Source organism: Gobio gobio, assembly GCF_949357685.1.
Source record: "Gobio gobio genome assembly, chromosome: 17".
In the NCBI taxonomy this organism is placed as follows: domain Eukaryota; kingdom Metazoa; phylum Chordata; class Actinopteri; order Cypriniformes; family Gobionidae; genus Gobio; species Gobio gobio.
The window spans coordinates 2,191,546-2,197,545 of NC_137110.1; the positions used below are offsets into that span (position 1 = coordinate 2,191,546).

The window sequence follows — 6,000 nt, forward strand, 5'->3', positions numbered from 1 at the left end:
TGGTATGAACACAAAGACGCGTCTAAAACGTCTCAAAAACGCTGGTGATAAGCAAACGCGATAATAGTCCATTGTGCACAAGGCTTGTTCACACCGGGACGATTATCGCACGCGTTTATCGCAGACGTTTAGCGCATTGCGACTAAACAAAGGGCGCCAATGTGAGTGTGCACACCGACGCGCAAAACGGCAGCCGTAAAAGCGCCATTTTAAAAAAAAGCCTCAGTTTTTTTGGTTTGAAGCGCAACGTTAAAAACTGACCAATGAGATCGCCGCTTTAGTTCACGTGCCTGGAGCTGCTGAAGTTACAGTAAAACACCACTTGGTGGCGCTCAAGAGCAAAACGGTCTTGCCAAGCACACATTGATACCTAAGAAGAAGAAGACGCTGGAGAAATGAGGTAAGATGAATGAAGAGCTGCTTGCATTTACGACAAACGACTACAAAAATCTCATATGTTATAGAGAATTGCAGATAAGCGCCATCTACTGTCAGGGAGTGAATTTGCACGTTCACTCCGCGCATCGCCAGGGAAAATCGCTAGGGTATGAACACAAAGAAGCGCTGTACGTCTTTAAAAACCGCTGGCGATAACCGCCCCGCTGTGCTTTTTTTTTTTTAAACGCCTCGGGTTTGTTTTTGTGGGTTCGATGCGCCGCGTTAAAAACGTCTAACCAATGAGATTGGAGTTACAATAAAACACGACTTGGCGGCGCTCAAGTAGACGGAGAAGAAATGAGGCAAGATGAATGAAGAGCTGCTGGTCTCTTTATGACATTTATGACAAACGCCACAGCGACTACACAAATCGCAGAATTGCAGATCAAATAGAATTTGACGGCGAGAAAAACAAGCGCCATCTACTGTCAGGGAGTGACTTAGCACGTTCACTCGGTGCATCGCCAGGAAAAAATCGGACAAAGACGAACATCTTGAAAAACACTGGTGTGCACGAAATTGCCTTTTCCTGTTCTCCCTGAGCCCTTGGGAATGCGAAGGTACACGCAAAAATGAACAAAACGGTTGACTTTTGCATCTGACCTCGTTTCATGATATAACTGTGCACTTCAGGGTAATCAAGTTTATCACATCCCAGCAGACGGGACGAGTAAATCTGTGCCCGTTTTGCTTGATCAGCAAAAAAGACGGCACAATCAGCATCTCTCCGCCGGACGTCCACCCTAAACAGTCAGCAAAACACCTCCTGGAGAAATTTTGCATTTTAAGACAAACCCGTTAGGAGAACACAACTTGACTTAACATTTAAAAGTGCACTTAAACAGCAGGGTTTGATCATCATGTGTCCCATCATCAAGAGATGCATATTACACTATGTCTCTCAAGTTGTATTCTACGCACATCGGCCACTATTATGTAATGTGATACTGCAGCACTAGGACACTACGCACTCGCGCTCGTGTGCTGAGAAAGTTCCTCTCGCTGACAGAGATCTACGCCTGATTTGTCTTTGCTATAGTGACTATAATCCCATCCTGCTAAGAAAGCGTTTCTGCATTGTACACGAGGCATGCGTTATGATAAGGGGGATACTGTACTTACCTCAGTAGCGTGTGTATCCTCACTGCACCAAGAGGAGGGTGTGATGCAGAGGGGGATGAGCGCGCAGGGCACTTGGAGAGCTTAGAAAAAAAAGAAAAGTGTCAACAATCAGGACTTTTGCTTTCTCCTCGTCTGCTTTTGTTGGAAATAACAGACACACTGACACACACACACACACACCCCTGAAGTCTTCCTCTGCACTCCCCCCACGTTCACGCACACACACACACACAATAGCCGGGATCGGGACAGATGCAGAGGTGCTCTCGTGTACACACACACACACACACACCCTAGTGTTTCTGCTGTATTTCCCGGCACCGAGCTGTCATTGGTTCAGTCACGGCTCAGTAAAAACTCCTCCCCTTTCCAACTGGTTTTTTCTCCATAGCCCACTCCGAAGCCCATCCCATCCCTCCTGCTGTTAAAAACCTACACTACGTGCGAGCAGAATGCTGAGCTGTGAGAATCCGGCAGGATGGAGCGGGAGATGGAGGAGGGGCGGAGCGAGGAAGAGGCGCAGGAACCAATCAATGAGCGGAGGAGAGAAGCGCGAAAGACCCTGGACTTCAGGTCTGTCTCTGCTGATGATGAATCTTCAGCATAACGGCAAAAAATGACATTATCACCCAAGCTGTGGACATGAGTTTCCTGTATTGAATATGAATAATTAAGATTGTACAGTGAAATAATGGCAAGTTGAGCTGTCCTTAAGGACAACAACATATAGGGTGAGCAGTGTGGACCATTAAAAAACAAACGAGCCGGCTCTTTTTATGTTTAATGAGTGAATCGAAAAATGCGACCGGTGTAATTTAGCCTGAATCCCTTTCACATTTCCGGGTATCTCCGAGCGGAAGTCATAGTTGGGTTAATTATTATAGTTGTAAATACATGAGAGAACATTAAATATTTGTACGTGCCCATTTGCTCAAATAGCAAAAGAAAAACGGCACAATAGTGATTTCACAACTTTCAAAAAGAAGGAAAAAATTGAGTGAGATTAATAACGGCAGTCAAAAGAGAGAAATATGTCAATTTTTACCATCACTCCCATAGACACTGTATTAGAAACACCCTCAGGACAGCGGCAACTTGTTTTTTGTAATTTGATGCAAAAGTAATAAAATACAAAGTATTAGTGTTATAAATGTACGTATATATTTAAAAAATGAACATACAAAAAACGTTGCAGGATTTACGAAATTGATTGGTCCCAAAATGAAGGACTCACCGGTTATTTTTATTAAAAAAGAGAAAGTTACTTTAAAAATATTTTTATTGTCATTCTGAATCTGAAGTCCAAAGTCTGGCTCACGCGCTGGACAGCAAGCCATAAATAATGTCCATATTACTCGACTTGCCGTCCACAACACAAAGACAAACATGAAGTAGGGGAGAACCGGGGCGAAAGTAACACGGGACGAAAGTAACAACGCGATTTTCTCCGAGCCCTGAATACATTTGCATTTCAAGCTATGACAGCAGGTTCAACACACAACCCATGACGGATCTGCCGAATATCACGTGATTCCGCCATCGTTTCCCGCGGTTAGGTCCGAAATGCAGTTTTCAAGTACGGCAAGTAAATTAATGAAGCGGTACTTTTTTTCTAATTACAAGTTGTGTTTCTTGTTTTATGTGTCACAGTAATGATCAATCTGGTTATTTAGTGCTGTTACACACCCTGAAGGTTTGTCTTTTCAGAGTTTTTCAGTATAAAAGTAAATCGTGTTTAAATGTCAGGACTTCCTGTCGGGACGAAAGTAACACTTGTTACTTTTGTCCTGCTATTATATATATAATGCATATTATGCACATTTAATTTAATTTAATTTTTATATTGTTCATACTGTTGAAGAAAAAACGTATCAAATAGATTGACATTGCAAATAAAAAATATTCTAAACAATTCAAGTTTGTACTGTCATATTACATTTGAAACATTTGATGAACTTTAACATATAAAATGAAAATGTAATTTAATGTTTTTTTTTGCAAAGATAAAGGACAAAATATGTTTGCAGTTACATATTAACAAGGTCATAGTCAGGTATGTTTAATAAAAACAAGAGTAGCACCAAAAAATCTAGCTTGTATTGTTGTGTTACTTTCGTCCCACCTGATGGGGTCAAAAGTAAAAATGTGCAGCTTATGTTCAAAGTGAAATTATGCAGTAGTCATTCTACATTTGTACAAAATACCACCTGCTATTGATAGACCACACTTGTGAGTTATTGGCCACAGAAAAAACATCTCGGTCTAAAACATTATCTTTTAAAATTACGATTTTCTGAAAAATGGTACTTTCGTCCCTGCTCTCCCCTACATTTCGTAGAAAACACTGATTTAAAGTAAGCATTCATCGCTAAATTTCACCAAGATCGCAGGTTAACGGATAAGTAACACATATTACATGGGTTGTAGCTACATGCAAACAGAACCGAAATATTGTATTATTAAAGTACAAAATTATGTTTTTTGCGCCATTTACCTTCATTTTGACATGGAGATGAAACGAAAGCAGCAGATTTTAGTCAGAACTGCCTCTAAATAACCGTTGACATTTAAAAGACTGACATTCGCGCGCTTGTATGTCTGGTACAGCGGTAAACCCTGAAATATTAGCTGTGAATGAGAGAATACATTAAAAACATTTTTGTCTCCCCATTGACTCAAATAGCAAAAGAAAAACGCCACAATAGTGATTTCACAAGCTTCAAAAAGAGGGAAAAAATAGAGTGAGATTAACGGCAGTCAAGAGAGAAACCATCACTCCCACGGTGCATTAGAAACACCCTCACGGCAGCGGTAACTTGTTTTTTGTAACTTGATGCAAAAGTAATAAAATACTAAGTGTTATAAATGTATACATTTAAAAAAAAAAATGACAATACAAAAAAAAGTTGCCGTAAGCTTACCGTTAAAACGCGTCATCACAGTCAAGGGTCTATCCCAAAATGAACGACTTGCCGGTTCTTTTTATTCAAAAGGAGAACGTTACTTCAAAAATAGTTTTATCGTCATTCTGATGAATCATGAAGTACAAAGTCTGGCTCACGCGCTGAACAGTAAGCCATAAATAATGTCTGTATTACTTGACTTGCCGTCCATAACATAAAGACAAACATGTTTTAGACATGAAGTGAAAAAGCTATACAAATAACATTTCGTTGGATCGCCAAATTTCACCAAGATCGCAGGTTAACAAGTAACACAATACATTGTAGCTATTTAAACAGAACCGAAATATCTTATTATAAAAGTACAAATGATAGGTTTTTGCGTCATTTACCGTCATTTTGACATGGATGAAAAGATAAACCACAGCAGACTCTAGTCAGAACAGCCGCGAAAATAACCGTTGACATTTAAAAGACTGAAATTCGCGCTTACATTTGTGTGGTAGCTACAGCGGTAAACCCTGACGTTGCGACAGCCTTTCACCACACAATAAAGACATTTATAAACCGGCATGTTCGACTAGTCAGTCCCTTTTTAGGGAATCGACTCTTCTCGGGTCAATGCGATTCATAACAACCTCAAGTGTTCGCAAGAAGCTTTATAATAAATCTTTTGCTGTCATTTCAGCAAACGAGGCTTCATCATTACGTCTTACGTTACAGAAACGTTTTGAATTGGTTAGAACCAGTAGCTAAGGTTTATTTTTTAAATTAATAAAAGCAGAACTTTTTTTTAATTATTGCTGGCAGCCTTCAAAAAAAAAAAAAAAAGTAAAATACTATTAAAGATAATTACAATTATTTTGCGAAACCTGCGCTTATCTTATTATATTATTATTATGTGCTAATTACATTTACACAACTTTACCCAGCAGATGTTCTAGTGTGGCGAAGGTTCAGAAATATATTGCTTCTCCTATAAACATTTTTCACAATATTTATTTTATTGTTGTAACCCAAAATATTTTTTTTGCACTATTTTCCGCTTTTTAAATGGCATCTGATTAATTTGTTGTGTACAGTATGTTGTATATAATTTAAGTAACATGAGTAAAGATGGCAGCCTCCATTTTGCTACTTCCGGGGAGATACCGTTCAACTGAATCACGTATTTTTAAAGCTCCCCGGCTGCTGTAAATATAATAAGTCTTTGGCCCGCTCTGACTCAGATGCTGTGATCCAGCAGCATGTAACTTAATGTGGTCTATGTAAATTATTAAAGACTGATGGGAGGCGCTGTAGAACTCGCTCTCCAACAGAGCAATCCGTCCACACACTCCAGAATCTCATCATAATAGCAGTGGTTCAGCGTATCTTTCCCTGTCAGACCGACAGACACGGTCACTGTCTAATGACCCGTGCTGTGTTTCCTCAGGATGCTAACTCATGTAGGCTAGTTTCACAGCCGTGCTGGATATGATATTTACACAGATCAGCCAGATGATGTCAGCTCCCCACCCCCTTTAGTCATCTCGAT

At 39.9% G+C, this 6,000-nt stretch overlaps 1 protein-coding gene across 1 annotated transcript in view; it reads right to left on the reverse strand.

Annotated features, from left to right (window-relative positions):
• The window catches only part of syt2b (synaptotagmin IIb), a 105,827-nt gene extending 103,963 nt beyond the window's left edge, over positions 1-1,864 (reverse strand). The window contains exon 1 of the mRNA XM_079841028.1: positions 1,561-1,864. The gene's annotated coding sequence lies outside the window, so the exon portion shown is untranslated. The remainder of the gene's footprint in view (positions 1-1,560) is intronic.
• Positions 1,865-6,000: the final 4,136 nt, after the last annotated feature.